At 39.3% G+C, this 17,302-nt stretch overlaps 1 long non-coding RNA gene across 1 annotated transcript; it reads left to right on the forward strand.

Annotated features, from left to right (window-relative positions):
* The first annotated feature begins 5,139 nt into the window (after positions 1–5,139).
* Positions 5,140–7,624, forward strand: LOC105853812. Its single transcript, XR_001145581.1, has 3 exons — positions 5,140–5,441; positions 6,014–6,072; positions 7,426–7,624. It is a non-coding gene; the product is annotated as an uncharacterized LOC105853812 (long non-coding RNA).
* Positions 7,625–17,302: the final 9,678 nt, after the last annotated feature.

The following is a 17,302-nucleotide window of genomic DNA, read 5'->3' on the forward strand; positions in this document are numbered from 1 at the left end:
CAACAGTAAAATGGAAACAGACAGAGGAACTGGAATTCACTGACACTTTTTTTTTCAAGTGAAATAAAACCCACCTTTGCATCAAAGTAAGAAAAGCACTATAACTTTGTAATATTATGACTGAAAGTTGAAATTCTCAATATTTTATCTTCATGATATTATCAGGGTGATTTACAAGCAGAGAGTTAAGGATTACCAAGGCACATCACTAGGTGTGAGTAGTAAAAATATTTACAAAGAAAGTCTTTGAGAACATAATTTCTTTAAGAAGAGAAAGTGTTAGAGATAAATGTTACATTTATCTTTTTAGGGCAGTATCTTATTAATATTTTTTTCATTCTTTAAATGGAGACTCCAGACAGTAATGGTAGAAAGTAAATAGGTAAACAAAGTAATGCAATAATAACAAAACATTAAAACATCCAAAGTTGTTTGTCACTGGGTATTTTCTTTTTGAAGTAATGGAAGAAATCTATTGACTGCTAAAATTATACATCTACAAAACGTGGAATTTAAGCAAAAGTTGTATTTGTGGGAGATGTCTCAGTTTCCAACTGGTCTCCTAAATTCAAATATTCACACAGTGGGATCACAGAAAACATTTTCTTTGAGTAGCAAGCTCTCTTGTTTCATCCAATTTGACAATTCAATAGACTTGCCCCCACCCCCATCCTATAGATTTTTTTTAATTGACAAAATAACAAGCAAATATCCACAAAAGCACTTCTCTCATAAAGTCAGAATTAAATAGCTACTTCAAAATGCCCTTAATAGATTTCCAGTTGTCTTTTAACTACTCAAGTCTGTGACCTTAACAAGAAGCAGTGTGTTAAGGCAACTCTGAAACTACTCATTCGATACTTCCTCAGGCTAGTGCACCCTTTCCTTTAACGCACCACCATTCTCATTTCCTACCGTCACCTCAGCTAGATTTAGAATTTTTGTAACATTGCTAAACGTTTTGATGAATGAACATTAAAAGAAGGAATAAGCATTTGCATGAATTTAAGTAGTCCGCGGATGTGAATATTGCAAAGTTAAGTATCATAGCAAAATCATTTGAAAACGCATTTACTTCATCACTTGAAACAGGGAAAAAATTGTCACAGGATGGGTCAACCCCCGCTAATAAGACTGTTGATAAAATGTACATATTCAGTCCTTACCTGCTTAACTGCATGATGACAAACAAATCTAAATAGCAAGGGGGGAAGGAAAAAAAAAAAAAAAAACTCCCCCAAATCTGAATCATTTGTCTGTGAAGCTGCTGTGACAGTTTTATACTCAGACGCTGTCTTCTTTGCTTACATACACTTGACTGGCTAGGATATCTGTTAGCAGTAATAGGGCTATTTTGCAACCTTAATCACCTTTTCCTCTTTCCAAACCGCCGGTGGGCATCTCACACAGCTGGAAACATTCATAGTCTCTTCCGAGGTGGAGCCTGCCCAGCGTATGCCAGCCGGATTCCCATTAGAAGGAGGTCCCTGCTCTAAAGGGCTGATCACGTTCACGACCTGGTGCAAAGTAAAATGCTCCCAGGTTCAACTCTTGGGGACGCGAGAACAACCATCAGAGACGTAAACTCTCTGTCTCTGCTTGGCTGCAGAATCAGCAGCCACGAGCAGCCGAGAAGCGCCACCCCCTCGGGGGTGGACCGCCGAGGAGAGCGCTCTGGGTCCAGATCCCACCCACCCCACCTCCAGGAAAAGGGGGGGGGGGACAAAAATGAGAGCCCTACTTGAAAGTGGGTACAATAGCAGCTTCAGAGCTCCAAACCTCCACTCTTTGCTTTGAACTTCGACCTCTACTCCCGGCCCCAGCTCCAAGTTGAAATCCAACTTCCCCAACCCCCACCCCCACCCCACCGCCCAGGGGATTCTAGAGAGTTGGTGAAGGGAGGGAGGGAGTCACAGTCAACCACGTTTTTAACACAGAGCCTGAGAAGTCAGGGAGCAAATCTGAGTGCCGCTGAATAACCGGAGGAAGACGGGAGGAAGGTTTAATCAAGCGGGCAAGCAAAAGGAGCCATCGTTTCATTCTAGGGTAAAGCTCATTAAAAATAGGTGATAGGCAGTAGATAGATGCAAACGCGCAAGGGCATTGATGACATTTTAGACCTCTCAAGTCCGTCCTCCGGCCGAGAAAATGCGGTTCTGCTTAAGTTCCCGGGGCTGGGGGTACGGGGCGGGGGAGTGGGGTGGGGGGAGAAGGTCGCATTCAACCAGGCTGAAACCCGGCGCACCCAGCTCTCCCCGGCTGCAAACGCCCACCCGGCAGACGCTCGCCGCAGGGGCTGAGAACAGAGCCTGCGGCCGCGGGTCCGAGGGGGCACACCGTGCCCACCCGCGCGCGCCCCCCACCCCACACCCCGCACCAACCTAGGGTCAGCCAGTCCACCGGACGCCGGCCCTCGCGTCGCTGTGCCCAGGTGGCTTAGGCGTTGCCAGGAGCTGCGGAGAAATCTCCAGGCACACTAGCCTGTTGCTTGCCCTCAGCTGAAACCGTCCTTGGCTCCACCGGCGCCTGCTCCACGATCAATACCCCTCACCTGCTCGGGGGCAGATGATCAGCCAGCGAAAACTCACTTACCTAAAGAAGGCACGCCTGTGCCTGTACTGGAGTAGACTAGGGTCAGAAGCAGAGCTCTGACTGCACCGAAAGTTGGGTCCCCCCCCCCCACCCCTGCGCAACAGCAGCAGTCCTCCAAAGAGGATGTTTGAATTGGTGGATTACGCTCAGCCCTGGCTTCTCCCACGGAAGTCACGGAAGCTGATGGCACTTGTCAGGCAGGACCACTTCACTGGGAAAGAGACCAGGTAGAAACTAGTGACGGGTAAGGGTCGCCAAGTGCCCGGGACCACGGTTTCAGCTCAGTGGGAACCCACAGGGAAAAGCCCTTGACTCTTGAGACTGGGGGATGGGGTGGGATGGGGTGACGCTGCAGCGGGAACACTCTGATGTCTAGAAGCTAAAAGGGCTCTTGAATTTAAAAAAGCATTACTTAGGTTGTCGCGTCAGCTATCAATGATGACTGGGATAGTTCTTCCGAGAAATAAAAAAAGAAGAAGAAAGGAGAAAAGCTTGAACAATAGCGTCTCACCTCCATGTATCCCCAAAAAGGGAAATGTTGTGGAAACCAGGAACTTGTTCCTAATGGGGGGTGGGAGGGTTGTAGGGGATTAAAGGAGTGGGTCACAGGAAAAACACCCAACCCCCCCCAACCCACCAGTCTGCATTAGAGATTATAGATACATGCAGATTTGGCATTTAATGAATATTGTGTCCTTGTCGATATGTGAAGTAAAAACAAAGATTTAAATGTTTCTCGACACATCTACACTTAAAGGGGAAGTGTAATCATAACTGTCAGTGAAGCCCATAAAAATATTCATAAAAGCAAAAAAATGGTATATTAACATAGTTATTAAAAATTAAGTCTGAGGGCTGAAGAGTGTGAAGAGTATGGCAATTAATTTTTTCATGTAAAGTCTATCCATGAATTTAAATTTCTTAGAACCAGCATAATCAGTGCTTTCTTCTAATAGCTCTCTTCCTCTGAAATGAGCACTCCGTGGCCAATTAACTGTTCACCAGCTAAATTCACATATCAGAAATGCACTCCTAGTAACTATGATGCCTGAGTGGAAATGCCATGTCCAGAATAATGCCTTCATGTGTGATTTGGGATGTAAGAGAAAAAAAAAATGGTGCACTCAAAACTCAACACTCCTTTTCTTACCTTATAGTGGCTTTTAGTGTTTCTTGTCCTGGTAAACCTATAAAAATGCATTTTGCAAAAGTCCTCCCTTGTCATGTAATTGCTTGCAATAAATATATACTGACCTGAGCGACCTTCTGAAGATCAAAGACTAGTGAACTTTCCCAGACCCTGCAATTGTCAGAAGGTCTCTTTTAATATCAGTCCTAGATAAACATATAAAATTTGACCTTTCAAATGGCATAGGAATGTGTACCGAAAACATTAATAGGAGGGTGTTGGGTGGTTAATATTCCCAATAAGATGTCATATAAATGAGGACAATAATAATATATAAAAGGTGATGGAGTAATTCACTACAAGGGCACTATCTTAGCACACTTACAACCAATATGCTACTTCATATACATAGTCACATCATAGATTTTTAAGTTCTGAAAGGAAAACAAATTTAAAAAGCAACACGTCTAAAAAAAAAAAACTGTTGATAAGTTTCTAATAACAAATAAAGATAACTTACCAGAGGAAATTTCAGGAAGCAAGATGACTGTGAGAAAAATATATCCAGGATTCAATCAGATATTCCATGATCCTCCAAATTAAGGTAAAGTGATGAGCTGCAGGATATTGGAACTTTGAAATAATCAGCAGTTCCTGGTGGCATGTAACCAAGTAAAACCTAGTTACCTGCAGAGCCAGGAACCCCCCCAAAGAAGAGAAGCAAAATGTGAAAGTGTTTTTGTTTTTTGTTTGTTTCCCAAGGGGGGGGCGGGGTAGGGCTTATTTGAGGGTCCTTAGGCAGGCAAAGTGAAAATTTACAGATTGTACCTCCTCATAGAGCGGACATAAGTGGAAACGTGGTAACCCAGAGAGCAGGAAGTAGAATACAGTTAAATCTGCAAAGAGAGTAAAGGGATGTGGTGAGGACAAGGAGATGAAGAGAGAATTAGTGAGAAGCCTATGTAGTCATCCGATAGATGGAGCGGCAGGGATGATTTAGGCTGCTGGGAAGGATCCAATGAGAATTCGAGAGGGCACCGTTTCGGAAGTCCTGCACTCATCTTCCCACTCTTAGTTCCGTAAGAGTTACCTGCGTTGGGAACATGATTGCTAGAATTATAAGTATTCCATCAGTGCATTTCACTAGGATTTCCTTGAACCCTTTCGCTAGCCGCGACTGGGGAAGACGTAGTAAAGAAGCCCACTACACGAATCCCCCCAAATCAACCACTGGTCACTTCAGAATGACCAAATCACCAGCGATTTTTCTTTTTCTTTTTTCTTTTTTTTTAAGGGCGGGTACGGGTAGGGGGCGGCAGGGAAGCGAAAGGCTTGAAGATGCGGCTGTGGCCGAGTCGCCCGGCGCTTTGGGGGGCGCTGTGCGGAGTGGCTTAGACCAGGGTGGTGGAACACCGCGGTTACCGCCGCGGCAGCAGGAGCCCTGTGGGTCCTGCTCCTTCGGCGAAATCTTGCTGCCTGCCACTCGCCGCAACTGACTTCCATCCGAAATCTCAGCTTCCCATGCCTGGCAGTGGAAGCTTTGGAGATTCTGACCACTGTCCCTGGGGGAGCATGTGGCAGGCTGTGGGGTTCCCGCGTCCCCGCTGATTCCTGTACAGAGGCAGAGGCAGAGTGCGCTAGGAATGGCTTTGCAGCCGAAGGCGTTATCTTGCCATTTTTGTGTCCCGATACCGCACCAAATGATCGCCTGATCGATCGGGTAAGGTTAGCGCTATTCCTTTTCCCACTTCCTCTCCATGGCCCCATTCCCTCTCCAAAACAAAACCTCCCAAATTCTCTCTCTCTCTCTCTCTCTCTCTCTCTCTCTCTCTCTCTCTCTCTCTCTCTCTCTCTCTCTCTCTGTGTGTGTGTGTGTGTGTGTGTGTGCGTGTGTGTGGTGTGGTGTGTGTCTGTTTGTCTATCTGTCGTCTGTCTGACGGCCGTCTGTGTCTCTGCCTGTCTCTCTCGCTCATCATATTCAGTAACTTCCCTTTTCTCTGTGAAAGCAACTTCCTCTAGGGAATTGCATGTGTGAATTCGCTTTGGAGATGACTTATGTCTGGGCTGTGAAATGAATCCCCGTTCTACACCCCTGGTACCCTCTTAGAAAAGGTCCCTCCCTCCCTGCCGGGTCAGTCTCAACGCTAGGATTTGGATGAAGAGTGCTCTGGGAGTCTTTTGCCCTCTGCTCTGTCTTCCTCTGGGCCCTGAAGCACAAGAATTATATGCCTCTTTCTCTATTTTAGAAATAGGAAGGAAAGGTAGAATGGAAATTGATTTTTTTTTTTTCAGAGACGGAGGCGAAGAGTGATAGAGGGAATAAGCGTTTGCCCTGGATATAAATGTTCTTGGTAAGTAATCTTATTTTCTGCGGATGAAAAGGAAGTACTGCCCCATCCCCCATTCCATTCATTTATTTGCTCTCTGTATGTAAATCACGAGCTGGGTCAGTGGAAATTTTCTTTCCTCCTTAGGATAATAGTAGCACTAAGGGAGAATTTGAAGTAGGGGGCTTTAAGCGGACAAATGTGAAGACTTTAAGATCTTCATTCTTTACCTTTAAAACCAAAATACTGGCAGAGCTGATTTTATTTGCCTGCTAATGGAATACTTACATATCTTCCCTATTTCCTATAAGCTCTCTGAATATAAAGAAAATAGTTTCAGGTAGTAGCTAGTGTCTATTTTTCATATACCTTTTTTTTTCGTATACCTCTGCCATGTTCTAAAATATATTATTCTTTCAGTTACAGAAATGAGAATGTGATGTGTATGTCTTTTTTTTTTTTTTTTTTTACATCTACCAGGTAAGTTGAAACGAGTAGAAATCCCTTACTGAAGCATGCATCTTGGTTCCAGTTCTGCATACAAACTCCTAACATCCAAAGTAGTTGTTTGCTTTGGTGGTGACAACTATGCATTCATAAAGCCCTCTGCTTTTCATGAGTCTCTAGCACCCCCAGCATGTACATGCTCATTATGGAAGAGAGGGTGGGTATAGAGTGGGAAGAAGCCAAACAACTCCATTGTGCTTGCATCATATGCCAGAAAACACTGAGCAACAAATCTCACAAATTGTGTGAACATGGTTTTCCAATGTAAAATATCCTTTTGAATAGGAAAATTTAAAGATTTACTGTAAGCAAATTGATTGCAATTTTGAATTGTAGAATATATTTTTTCTGGGGAGTTATTCTTGCTATTTTTTTTTTCTCTCCATTGCTGCAAATCTTTTAGGTTTTCTATTCTTTCCTCCATTATTTCCACTACATGCCCCTCACCCCAAATTTTGATGAAAAACACTAAGTGAATTAGCACATAATATGTTCCTGATACAAACGTAACCTTAACCTCACCTGAAATAACTGATATTAAAATTCCATTGGTAAGAGTTCACTTCACTTCAGATGATCAGTTTTCTCAAAATCACTACTATAAAATTCCAGAAGAGAGACAGTCAAGTGTCATTTACAAAATAGCAAGATAAACTCTGCCTGCACTATAGTATCTACAGTCTTTATTACTGTCAAAATCAGCATTAAAACAATATTCAGTAGGAACATGTATGTATTACATTTTTTTTTCTTTTTCTCCTTAGGCTGAATTCTAACCGTAATGATGTCTTAAAGCAGTTTTCTTCAATCAAAAATATATATCTCTCCTTATAACAAAATAACAACTCTGTATGTATCTCTTGTTTACAGAGACTGACAAAAGCTGCTACAGAAACTGAGGGCCACGAAAGAGGGTGATACCCTGAAGTTGTGATATGTTAAGTTCACAGTTATCATATTAGAGCCCAATATGCTATCTAAGCCTACTACTTAAATTTCTATTCAAACAAATACAGTTGTCTGTTGAGTACTACACTTAAATTTGAAAATATTAAATATTAAAATATTAATATTGACAATATTATTTTTTTTATTTTATATGTTAAATAAATATAAGGGTACTATTTTTTAATATATGGGGAGAGGCAGGGAAGAAGGCCAAGATAAAAATATCAATTTGTGTACCTCCCTGGTGGCGCAGCTGGTTAAAGCACAGCACTGAGAATCTAAAGCCGCGTCTGCATGAGTTCGATTCCCGCCTGCCCAGGAGGTGACCACATGGCGTGGCAGACCTCTCCTTACCCGCCCGCTGCTCCCCTCAGCAGTGTACTTCATAGATCTGCCTGTTCTGTTCCCCACTCTGTCTCTGGTGAAGCCTCTCGCCGCCCCTGAGCCTCTGGCCTGTACCCCAGTTCTGTATGCACAAATAAATAAATCTAAAAAAAAAAAAAAAAAAGCAATTTGTGACCAAGTTTCCTTAACTTTAAAATAGTATGTAGAACATTTTAAGTTTATTAAACAACTCATACATTTATACACTATATTAAATCTTATATTTACATTTAATGAGACCCAAAATAGAACCAGAACCACGGATATTATATATTTTACTTGGCTTTGTTTGAGCTACAAATCTGGTTTAGAACCAAAAAACTCTTAATAATAATATATTTTAAATTCTTTTCAGCATGTCCTTTCCTGGAAATTGCATATCTTCAGTGATGTCTTGCTATATTTTTTACCACTGGAATATTATGCTTGTTATTCTGGCTCCCTCTTTTAAGTATATGGATACTACCTAATTATTATATATTAATATTAGTCCATTAGCACTTCTGACTTCTAAACAGTTTTCCAGCTAGAATGTACTAGAGAAATTGTAATTGCTTGTGAAGCAAAATGTCCGTATGCTTTAGATTTTAATCTTACATGAATATTTTAACAAAAATAGGTTCTATTAAAACAAATTCAAGGTGTTAGGAGTTTTATATGTAACAAATCTATTGGCATATATAGTTGCTCTCATTGAAATTTTTAAGTTTATTATTATTATGTATTTTTTTTTTTGCTAAATATTTATTTTGGTTGTAGAGGTTTCTCTTTTCAAGTGTCTAAATACCTAAGCATGCAAGTATCTTCATGTTTTACTCCATATATCAACAGACTGCTTAAAAACCAGAGCCAACATACTCAAATCTCAAACACTGAATTTGTTCTTGAAGGTACTTTAGTATAACTCCCTCACTATGATAAAGAAACTGAGAACTAAAGCGGTTACGTGATTAGTGTAATTATACTAAGTATCAATAGTAACACAAGGAAATTTAAATGTAGTTTTCCAAACTTCATTGCTATTGTTTATTCTAAATCAACAAATTATCTTAGTAGCTACTAGAAGAGGTATTGTTTGATACTGAGATCAAGAATGGAAGAATTGCTTAAATATGTAAATTACAATTTTGAGAAACTGTTTATTGCTAACTAATACTCTTCATTATAGAAATTTTTCATTTCCCAACTGTCTTATTGACCCATCTCTTCCATCTTCTCTGCCCCTTTCATTCCCCGACATGGTTAAAGAAAGTTTTGTGAGGTAATTTCACTTCCTTGGGAGAAATTCTTAGGGTTTTTTATACATACATCAGCCCACATACTGGACTGAGTCCTAGACTCTATTCTGCCACCCAGTACAAATTTAAACTGTAGATTATGCCAGTGACCTGCAATACTATACCTCACTATGTCACATTTTTGTTCTTTGTAAAATTCCTACCAATTCAGGAAATTGTTTTGTAGCAAGAGAAATGTCATCATGCAGAATGAGATATTTATTAGGCCCTGACTTATGTCTAAAACCACAAACACAAATAGAGAAAATATAAAAGTACAGATTTAGGCACTCCCTGATGTCACAGCGGGTTAAAGCACAGCACAGCACTAAGAAGCTAAAGCCACTTCTATGTGAGTTGGTTTCCTCCCTGTCCACATGGCGCAGCAGACCTCTCCTGACCTGCCCACTGCTCCCCTCAGCAGTGTGCTACATCAGTCAGCCTGTTCTGCTCTCCCCAATCTGTCTCTGGTGAACTCTCTCACTGTCCCTGCACCTCTGGCCTGTACCCCAGTTCTGTATGCACAAATAAATAAATCTTTAAAATTTTTTTTTTAAAAGATTTATTTATTTGTGCAAACAGAACTGGGGTACAGGCCAGAGGCTCAGGGGCGGCGAAAGGCTTCACCAGAGACAGAGTGGGGAACAGAACAGGCAGATCGACGAAGTACACTGCTGAGGGGAGCAGCGGGCAGGTCAGGAGAGGTCTGCCACGCCATGTGGTCACCTCCGGGGCAGGCGGGAATCGAACTCATGCGGAAGCGGCTTTAGATTCTCAGTGCTGTGCTTTAACCCGCTGCGCCACCAGGGAGGGCCCAATCTTAAAAAAAAATTTAAAAAGAAGTACAGATTTAGCAGATTTAGAGAATGCACTGCATTTGAGGACTCCCTGGTGTCACAGCAGTCTCAGCGCTTCCAAGCTATTGCCAGCCACTTCAACATGAGTTCAATCCCCTCCAGGGAACTGACCTACATGCTCAGCAGACCTCTCCTGTCTCAGCTGCTGTTCCCCTCAGCAGCATATTTGAGTAGATCTTAGTGTTCTGTTCCCCACTCTGTCTCTTGTGTATCTTCTCACTCCTGGCATCGCTAGCCTATACCCAAGTTCTTGTATGTATAAATAAGTAAAAATAAATCTTATGACAAATAGAATGTACTGTAATAAAAAGATCATGCAAAAAAAAAAAAATCCATGTTCCATTATGAAAAAGACTACTTTTATTGAGGAGTCATTGGTTTGCAACTGTGTGTGATTTGGAGGTATATGAACACACATTTTAGGTATATGTTACCACCTCACACCCACCTTTGAGGTATGGAAAGCTCTCTGCCATCGTCCATTATGCCCTCTCTTCACTTTGAAAAAGGTTTTCTTAATTAAAATTAAAGCTACAAGACTCCAGCCATTTACAGAAGTTTAATCTTTTAGAGTGGTTGAAACTATGTCAGTTTTCATCATTATTTCTAGAGGTCATCCTTTGAGAATTAAATACAAGCTATTTGTCTTAGAAATGGCAAAACTAACGGACAAATAACAACACTAAAAGTTCATCAACAGTTATCATTACTTCATTCCTGAGATAAACAAGATAAGAATAGAATCTACATATTTTATATGACTGCATAAAGTTATATGCCTTAATAAAGTTTAAATTATGTACTAATTTGAAATATTGCAAGAGATGGGACACGTAAAGAAGAAATTATGTTGGTTATTTTGTTTTAAGTGTTGAAAATAAAATCAATGTTTACTCAAAACCAACTGTTGATCAATAAAAATTTCTAATATTTATGGGGATACATATATTTACAGAATTTTTAAAAAGCCTACTGTGGTCCTGTTTCTTTAAATAGATTATATTAGAATCAATTGTGTAATTTAATTAAACACATTTCACATATGAAATAAAAGTTTTAACAAGCTTAAGGAATTTGTCAGAAGCCACAGATTAAGCAGAAGATGTAGAGTTGTACACTGCTTTTGACAACTCTGAAGGTTGGGTGGATTTCCATTCTACCCTGTCATCTCAGATAAAATCCTGGGATTATAAAGCATCTGGAAGCATCTGTTAGGTGTCTTGGGCCCTGATGTATTTTTACCTATGTCAAAGCACATGCTTCCTACTCTAACATCCTTAAACAAGTAGCCATGATTGTGTTTTCTCATATTTAAGATATTTTTATTTTAAATTTCAGTCTCCACTGACATGTATAGGATCCCACACCAAAATTAAGCTTAATAAATATGTATTTAATGCATGAAATTAAATACTTCAACTTCCCCTCTTGCTTTAACATCCTAACAAATACTACTTTAATTTTTATCCATTTAGAAATAATATTACTAAATGAAACATTTTTCAGAAATATTACAAAATATGTTCAGTGTATGTCTTGTAGATAACTTAATAAATTATATTAACTGCTATTTTGGAGTTTGCATTTTTATAAATATCTACCCACTATACTAATTTAATTCACTCACCATGCTATGAAATAGGCACTTTATTTGAAAATGAGAGATATGAAGTAGGAGAAACTTACAGAACCATTATACTCATTACTAAAAGAAATAATTAAGTTATTTTTATTTGACATATTGTATTTCCTAGTTTGTTGGAAGAATATAATTGAAATATCAATTTATTTTTCATAACCAAGTTATTTATGTAAATGTAAAATCTTCCTCTGTCAACTTCTGCAAATAACATATTAATAGAAGAGTGAATGAGCTCTAATATGAACCCAGTTGAGAAACTATAAGTTTATAAAAATTTTCACTATTCAGAGTCCCCAGAATTAAGATTTTTTTTTTTTTTACGATAACATAAAAAAATTTTGCCAAAGTCTAGTCATGAGTATAATGGTAAAATGTGTTCATCTTTAGTAATATTTAATAATATTACTAAATTTCTCATTTAGTAATATTATTTCTAAATGGATAAAAATTAAAGTAGTATTTGTTAGGATGTTAAAGCAAGAGGGGAAGTTGAAGTATTTATGTATTCACAAATTATCAGTTGACAAGTATATATTTGCAGAATTTTGAAATAGTTTACAAAATTATTATAATGAATTCTCACTGTATTAGGAAGAGTAATAGCCAAAAATAAGTCCACATCTAATTCCCAGGTGTGACAAAGTTACCTGTATGTCTAAAGTCAATTCACTCTTTTAAAAATGTTTAAGAGGGCCCTCTCTGATGGCGCAGTGGGTTAAAGCACAGCACTGAGAAGCTAAAGCCACTTCCGCATGAGTTCGATTCCCGCCTGCCCCAGAGGTGACCACATGGCATGGCAGACCTCTCCTTACCCGCCCGCTGCTCCCCTCAGCAGTGTACTTCATCCATCTGCCTGTTCTGCTCCCCACTCTGTCTCTGGTGAAGCCTCTCGCGGCCCCTGAGCCTCTGGCCTGTACCCTAGTTCTGTATGAATAAATAAATCTTTAAAAAAAAATGTTAAAGAGGTTGAGTTAACAGAAATTAGCTTACGTTAACTGAGGCCACCTAATGCAATCACAAGTGCTCTGACCAGAAGGAAGGAGGAAGTTAGGATAGGAGAGAGACAGTAACTGAAGCAGATGTTGGTGTGATGAGGAATCTGAGCCAAAGGCTGCATGCAGGTGGTTTTATGAAGGTGGAACTGAGAAAGAAACAGATTTGGAAGGCCTGCTAACCCATTCTAGACTTTCAATCTCAAATTGTAATTTAACACATTCATGTGGTTTTAAGCCACCTATCTGTGATAATCATAACAGTAGCAAAAGAAAACCATAACAAAAGTTACATAGCATTCAAAGAGGACTGTGAAGCATTTTGGTGGTGGGAAAACTTTGGTGACTGCACCTAAGGGGGGGAAATCCTATACTGTGAAATAACCAATGTGGTTTACAAACCAATAAATAAATATAAATCAGAGAGAAATAAAAAATAGCACATTCTTTTTCCTGTACAAACTTCAGGATTTAACAGCTATTTTTTTTTTTTTTTTTTTTTGGAAAGAAGCCTTTCTGGTGGCCCAGGGGTTTATTATTTATTTATGTATGTATTTATTTAAGATTTATTTTGTGCATACAGAACTGGGGTACAGGCTCAGGGGTGGTGAGAGGCTCCACCAGAGACAGAGCGGGGAGCAGAACAGGCAGATTGACGAAGTACACTGCTGAGGGGAGCAGCGGGAGGGTCAGGAGAGGTCTCCCACGCCATGTGGTCACCTCTGGGGCAGGCGGGAATCGAACACATGCGAAGTGGCTTTAGCTTCTTTGTGCTGTGCTTTAACCTGCTGCACCACCAGGGAGGGCCCACTAATTTTTTTTTTTTTTTTTAATGGTCATTAAGTTCCTCCAGATATTAAACAAGCCATTGTCTTCCAACATGGTGAGATTTGGTATACCAAAAACTGAGATGATTCTTTCAACTTGGTTACAGAGGAGACTGATAGGAACCAGTGTGGGGAGGATGAGAAAATGCTAGTTACTCAGCAATAAATTAGCAACTTGAAGGCTTTAAAGTATTATACAGAAGGGCTTCCCTGGTGGCACAGGAATGAAGTCTCGGTGCTATCAAGCTATTGCCAGCCATTACAGCGTGAGTTCTACCAAGCTTTCACCAGCCACTGCAGCAGGAGCTACCCACATGGCACAGCAGACCTCTCCTGTCTTGTCCACTGCTCCCCTCAGCAGTATATTTCATTCAATTCACCTGTTCTTCTCCCTATTCTAGATCTGGTGAATCCTCTCAATCCCTGAACTTTTGATCCCATTTCTTTCATGTTTGTGTAAATAACTAAAATACATCTTTTATAAAAAAAAATGTATCTTTTAAAAATAAATAAAATAATTTAAAAAAAGAATTTATATAATTTTACTCATTTGGAATGTACTGCACAGCATAAACATATTAATATCCAATAATGTTTATTTAATTAAAAAATATTTATGTAGATGTAGAAGCACAAAATGACCATTACATTTGAAGACTATATGAGAAATGTATGGTGAAAAGAAAAGATACTAGTCACAGTAAGATATAGTAGAGAAACCAAGGGAGCTTAGCAAAATCTTAAAAAAAGAGAGGGATTTAAAGTGAGACAAGAGAATGACTGACAGGGAGTGGGAACATTGGATTTTCATTGGAAGATTGATATGAAAGAATTTGATTGTTTTCTCCTTGTGTTTTCATAGTGTTGCAATCAAGAAAAGAAACTGAACATTCACTTAATTAGGATGCATCATTAATTTTAGTGTTTCATGAACTCTTAAGGTCTTTCACCCCTTTAATGGAAATAAAAAGAAACTAAGCTACTTGATTGCCAATTCTCTTCCTATCTCTAAATCTAATGCCAGTACTTCCAATTTTGAAGAAATACATACTTGGTAGTGGATAAAAAACAATTCTTCAGGTTGATCATCAAGTTTTGCCTCTGAGAAGAAAATAGGAATTTACAGATGAAAGCAATTTTCAAAAAGACTGTATAAAATGAATTCATTTCATATTTATGGAAGGAGACCAAGTCTAAAAGTCAATTCAACAAATATGTATTGAGCATTTATTCAGCAATCATTTATTGATAGTGTTATATGTAAGAGGCAAGTTTCTAAAGTTATAAGGGTATAAAATAAATAAGGACACTATGTATTTCCAAGTAGGAGAATAAGGATAGTATTGTGAAAAATATAAACATTTTCTTTTATTTCGTTGACACACCACTCACATATTCAGTCATTACATATTAGAAAGAGAAACAAATTTATCGATTGCTATCTAGGGATTCAACATTTCTAGTATAACTTGCTGAAGATGACAACCAAACACATGGGCCTCCAATGTCTTACAAGCATAGCAACAACACAATTAAAAACCCAGAACTGAATAAGTTTTACTGTCTTTAGCGTAGGTCTCTCCCGCAGTACAAGCTTTGCTCATCTACATAACTTACTAACTACTGGAAAGTTATGTATGTATGTATGTATGTATGTATTTTAACCTATTTTTGTTTTTCTTGGCAAGAGGAATATTTGGCATGTTTCAGAGGAAAATGTTTCAGTAGGATGACTTTCCTCTATGGTCAAATTTATGATTAAGAACTCTATCATTTTGTTGTTCTGTTGAACATTTAATTTTGTGCTCATGTAAAGTTCAACTTAGTCAGCAAGATGGGTGAGCTGATGTGATACGAACTGATTCAGAGACCACATTGTCCTCCATCTCATGACACACAGTGTCACATAGCTTTAGATGCCTTTTATCCATTGGGTAAATGTGGGGAAAAATGTGTGGAGGCTCACGGAGGAAGTGTCATAGGCAAGATCTTTAAGTGATCTTCATCATTGAAAAGATGAGGGCCCTCCGTGGTGCACAGCAGGTTAAAGCCCAGCACTAAGAAACTAAAGTTTTACACTTCAGCATGAGTTTGATCCGCAGCCCTGTATTTGATTCACATGGTGCAGCAGACCTCTCCTGGCCCGCCCACTACACCCCTCAGCAGTGTAGTTCGTCAGTCTGCCTGATTTGCTCCCCACTCTCTCTGGTGAGTCCTTTCAGTCCCTGCAACTCTGGTCTGTATCCCCAGTTTTTTATGAATAAATAAATAAATCTTAAAAAAAAAAAAAAAGATCAGTGATGAACCAGTCATTGCTTTTGGGAGGGGTAGAGAAGAAAAAGCTGAGATGAGTAGAGAAAATACAAGGAAAGTCTAAATTAAGCAGTGATGAATATCTGGGCTGCATCTTTTTGGACTAATCAGCAGCATTTTTTTTTGCATTATTTTTCCTTGAGGTAATTCCTATATTTACTTCTGGGACAAAACAATCACTTGATCTTCTTTCTACTACATCTTGTTGCTGAAGCGCAGTCAAATTTCTATTCTCTTTGTTTTGAATATTTGAAGATTCCTTTCTTGTCTTTCTTCATGTTTTTATCTATGCTCAATTTCTTGGACAATACATATATTTTCAAGGCATTAAATGTCATCTGTCTATGGCTTATTCCTTTTCTCTGAGTCCATTTGAGTGACTATTTATAATTGCACTTGGAAGTAAAATACCCACCCTAATATTAGCGTGCCTCAAATGGAAGTTTTCTTTTCCAAAAGTCCAGGAGAAAAGTGGAGCAGAGAACTCTGTCTACTGAGGTTTCAGATGATCTTTGCTCATATCTCTCTTCCATCTTGCTCTCCTTTTCCTCTCCTAATTCTCTGTCCTGGCCAAGAGGATCATTGCTAATTCTCTATGAGTAAGAAAACTGTCCTTAGGTCTAATTCATTGGACATTAGAGTAAGACTTTTCTAGATTAAGTCTTAGCCAGAGCCAAAAGATTCTGCTTTGAATCCACAGAGATCTGATTCTCAAGGAAATTAATTTTAATATTCATTTTCTTTAATGTTTAGCTCTTGCAAACAAACCCCCCTTGATTTCATACTAGATAGCCATTTGCAAAGAAAGAAACACATTCAGCACTTTAATTGACTTTGTTTCCCCTCTAGGGAGAAAAAAACAGCAAACAACTCCAGAATAAAAACATCCAATCGTTACCCCTCTGCATTAGACCAAAAGAAAACTTATATGTTTATAAGAGGAACACAGAATGATGAGTTTGTCTCTATGTGCAGGAATGTTATTTTATTTCAGTGTAAGAGTCTCTCTTCTTGGTCATCTCTAATGAGTCACAGGGCAAGTGGACATCTCCTAGGGTCCGAACGGAATAGGAAAAGCCTCAGAGGAATGAGGAAAGCTCCAGGAATAAGGGTAACAAACTTCACAGGACACTCATCAAAAACCCCTGACTAAGGGCAACGGCATTTTGATCAAGGATAATAAAAGCAAGTATCCCGAGATAAGGGCTGGGGCACAGAGACTTAGTTCTGGGCACAGAGACATCAGACAGAGTGAGTGAGACCACTGAGAACTAACCAATCACACAGAGCCTGGTGGAGCTTCACAAAAACTAGGTGAAGAAGGTGTACATTACCTGAAGCACACCTCCACTTGGCTCTCCTGCCCCTCCCTGGTCTGGATCCTCCAGCCTATGGAAGTCCCATTTTATTTCTGTGCCTTGATTTTTCTCCTTAAAATATATGCATACATATATATATATATATATATATATTTTTCGGGCCCTCCCTGGTGGCGCAGTGGGTTAAA

Source organism: Condylura cristata, unplaced genomic scaffold, assembly GCF_000260355.1.
Source record: "Condylura cristata isolate star-nosed mole 26May11 unplaced genomic scaffold, ConCri1.0 scaffold00018, whole genome shotgun sequence".
NCBI classification, from domain to species: domain Eukaryota; kingdom Metazoa; phylum Chordata; class Mammalia; order Eulipotyphla; family Talpidae; genus Condylura; species Condylura cristata.